Below are 4,535 nucleotides of genomic sequence, written 5' to 3' on the forward strand. Positions count from 1 at the left end.
CCCGTGTATAGCCGGAGTAGACTGTTGGAGCATATGTGTATGTATGTTGAACTTCTTTCACACCGTACGTAGGAGGCAAGTGCTGTTATCGAGCACTTACGATGGCCGGCACGGCACACGAAGGGTGTTTGCGTGGCCAGCACCACGCCCGGCCGCCTTTGTCTTCCCAGTTTTGATATTTACACACCGCGCTAGGCACTCATTTCAGGCGACATATGGGCTGAGTCATTACATACAGTAGGCTACTGTACACACACAGTGCCAATATCGGCGTGCTCACCGCGACACCCCCCCCCCCACGGGCGTAACCTCTTGACCCCCCACTTTACCCCCCCCCCACCTCCTCCCGGCAAAATCAATCAAAAATAGATTGACGCGTACTATTATGAAGGGCATAAAAAAAACTACATTTGAAAAAATGAAGAAAAATAATAACTACGACAACGGTAACACTATGTAACACGATTTTGGTCCCTGGGTAGTGTTATTTTTTCATTGCTTATGCTTCAAAAAGTACAGAAAATTGCTATTATTCCCCACAAACTTTGCTTTTGTGATCATTGAAAATAGGTACATTTCAAAATGTCACTGTGCTGGTCACAAAAGCAAAGTTTTTGTGGAACAATAGCCAGTTTCTGTACTTTTTGAAGCATAAGCAATTAGGATATTACACTTACTACCCAGGACTAAAACTTGTTTTTGTTATACAGTGTAATAATAAATCTAAATATAAATCCGCGCTGCAAAAAAACAACAATCTCGCGGCGCTTTGTGGCCGTAAGCGATGCAGGCGGTGAGCGGGGGGCGCACGGTGGGAGATGGAACAGAGCCCGTGGGATTCACTCGCGAGCGGAAGCGCCGAGGAAGGGGAACTTCCCCGGACCTTCATCCCCCTCTCTGGGGGGTGGTGGCGGGCGGGAGGGGTGGCGAGAGCCCCAAGGACGGTTTTTATCCGTCAAAATTTCCGTAAGAAATATGCGGAAGCACGTGGGGCTGCGACCAAAATCAACCTCTTGGTGGAATTGACCGGCGATGATGATGATGGTGATGATGGCGGTGGTGATGGTGGTGGTGGTGATGATGATGGCGGTGGTGATGGCGGTGGTGATGGCGGTGGTGATGGTGGTGACGGCCTCCAGTAGAGTTCTGCTCGCTAACAGCACTAGTCCCAACAAAGGCTTATTCCTAACAGCGTGCTTCAAGCCGCACCGAACCTCACAAAAAATAATAATATTCAGAGCCTACCTTGGCTCCCTCCCACCCTCAACCAGTATATATACAAGGACTGTTTTCTTGGAATTTCTCTCACTTGATACAGCAATCGTGCTGTGACGGTTCCGCCTGAAGACGGAAGCTTGTGTTGCCTCCGAAACGTCGTGATTTTTTATTTTATTTTACTTTTATTAATAATATTTTTTTACCTACGTGACTTTACCGAAAAAACCTAAGAATATAGTCTGTCAAGGCTATACGGGGCATCTCTTTCTTTGGTGGTGACGGAGAGTGGCAGACAAGAGATGGAAGGCTCATGGGAGGATGCCCTTCCACCGTTGTGATCAGCTCGCGTGCAGGTGCCATGCGGATTATCACTTCGCAGGATACGGAGTAGATGCCGGCAGCGTTGGCGAAGGCACCTTCCATCCAGCAGTGGATTGATCGTGGCCCATGCTGACTCTCCATCGATTGAATGAGTTATTATTGTTGTTGTTACGTTGCAAGAATTCGATTCGGGATTTCGCGTTTTTCTTGCACGCCTCCTTTGACTGCGACTCCGTCGCGAGTCTCGACCACCGCATTCACCCTCTACAGTGATATATCTAAAAGTATTAAATGTATCTGAATTTTTTTGTTTATTTTACCAGGTAAGGCATCACTGAGCTATATTGCCCTTTTTCAGGCGCGACCTGGCTATCACCAATGATAGTTCAACGAAGTGCCTTATCATAATGTGGAAATTCATAGCAGCCAAATACTTCAAAGGCGTGATGTTGATTCTAAATTTTAACGGGAAAACCAGAGGACCTAGAAAACAATCCACTCGACCACGGACAGAGACATGCAAACTCCAAATATACAGCTGTCGGGGGTCGGGATTGGGACCCACAACCACCTGTATACGAGGCGAGGTAGTTAACATCTCGCCACCACGGCAGCCCAATATCTGTGGGACACCGGCAGAAAGTATTACCGTGGCTGTAACTGCTCAAGCCGAGCTAGTTAAGCTGTAATAGTTGCATTGCCATCCGTGCTGTTTCGCCTCTTTCCATTATTCTCGGGTCGGGCACCGGCGGCGAGACGAGGCCATTAAGGAGGCTGCAAGTGGTGGTGCAGTCCAATCAGTTTCAAGGACGATGCGGACACGAGTATCGAAATCCGTGTGTGTGTTTGTATCGTCCTTGTAACTGTTCACCGATTTGGCGTTGCTCCCTGCCTCTCACCGGCGGCGAGACAGGGGGCCGTGGAGGTGGCTGCAGCTCTGGCGGAGGCCAGTCAGTCCCGAGGACAACGTGTCGCATTCATCAAAGCACGTGCGCATGTTTTCTTGGTTCTTTCGGTAAAGTCACGTAGAAGGGAAATAATAAAATAATAAAAATAAAACACAATAAAATAATTCTCACGACGTTTCGGCCACAACGCAAGCAGCCGTCCTCAGGTGAAGAACAGGTCTGTCGGGAACCACCAGGCTTGGCAGCGTATATTTAAGCTTGGTTGGAGGGGGGAAGGGGCGCCTTGACAAATGAATTTGCATATGAAAAGGAATTTAGCATATTTATGGGAAATGCAGATATGGGATTAGTGCGCATGTTTTAGGGGACGTCCATAAATGGCGTCACGAGATTTTGGACGATTTTTTAGCCCCCCCCCCCCCCCTCGTCGTCACACGGGGTCACAAAAAGTCAGACCCCCCCCTCAAATATGACGTCACAAAGCTCTGCCCCCCTCCCCCCAAAAAATAAAACATGCTTCAAATCGCTTTAAACTATTGTCATTGTAGTGCGTATTAAAGTTGCGCATTTTGATGTGACGTCACATTTCTCAAACCCCCCCCCCCGTCACAAATGTCTGACCACCCCCCCTGTGCGTGACGTCATTTATGAACGGCCCCTGACCACAAGGGCAGCGGCGCAGCAATCAGCCCACCGATTGAGGCAATCGGTCAAGCGGGGAGCCCCCAATGACGGTGAAAACGAATTTCATGGTAGTTGTCAAGTGGGGCCGAACTCGTAGCTTTGGCAAACGCGGGGGTGGTGTGGGGGGGGGGGGTAAGGCCCCCCCTGCCCCCCCTGCCCCCCACTCTCGTTACGATACTGCCACGTGTGTGGTTCACGCACACTTTGATGACGACTTTCAAGAGGCGTCTGTTCGGTGTTGGAACATCTTAAACAGCATAATACAGGTTTTATTTGGGGGGGGGGTTCGATCGCGTCAATATATAAACAACACTTTTATATATTTACGCGATCCAACCCAAAGACACATGCATTATGGTTGATATTGGTCGCGACAGCCTGCAACGTGTTCATCTTAATAATGTCCTGCAGTATTATTATTATTATTTTACGCGAAGGGTGAAGCCTGCTTCCTTCCACCTCGACGCCCGGGCCTTGCCATCATTAATCGCGAGTCGCTATCGATCGGTGAAATTATAACGGCCCCACGATTGTGGAAGAGGACCTTTCAATTATCGACGGATAAGACCGCCGCATGTGGCTAGGGGCCGTTCTCAAGTGCACCTCCCAAGTTCAATTCCCGGCCACGGCGAACGTTGCTTGTGCTGCCTTGCCCAAGCTTGATAAATAGGACTTTTATCATGAATGTAGTTAACATTTATGCAATCATAGTTTCGTCGCCTGCGTACCGTTTTCTCAAATGTTGCACTCTAATTGATTTTTTTCTGTATTTTTTTTGTTTTGTCGCTGTAGCTTGCTCACCTGAACATCTCTTGGGAAGGGAGGGGGGGGGGGGGATTCATAGCTCATCGGATTCCTCAGAATCAGAATCTAAATAAATTAACGATCCTGATTTTGAGAGATTATCCGAACTGATGTACTGCCCGCCTTGAGACATCTGCGCAATAGCCAGCGCGGTCAAAGTATAATAAATCTACCCCCTGGTACAGCATGGAGCAGGGGGGTGGAGGGGGTTACCGAAGGCTGGGAGTTCCATTCCTAGCTGGAGGGGTGGGGGGGGGAGATGGAATTGACTCAGCCCATCATCTCTCCGTGGTCGATAAAAGCGTTACAAAAAAACCGAGCACCACTTTGCGATGGGGTCGGACTCACCAAGTGCGGGAATCGCCGCGATTAGCACGGCCGGGGGCTACGGTGCGTACGGTGTGAAAGAAGTTCAGCATGCCGCACCAAGTACGCACGCACGCACGGGAGGTTAGCGCGCGCGTGAACGAGTCGCGTTCACGCCGAGAGCGGATCGGTGCGTGAACGAAACGGTGAGGGGTGGGGGTGGAGGGGCGATTGGGAAGGAGGCAGGGGGGTGACCCAGTTGCTGTTGTGTAACGGGGGGAGGGGGGTGGGGGT

This window comes from Lethenteron reissneri, chromosome 8 (genome assembly GCF_015708825.2).
Source record: "Lethenteron reissneri isolate LAM-NWPU_2019-01 chromosome 8, ASM1570882v1, whole genome shotgun sequence".
Classification (NCBI taxonomy): Eukaryota; Metazoa; Chordata; class Hyperoartia; order Petromyzontiformes; family Petromyzontidae; genus Lethenteron; species Lethenteron reissneri.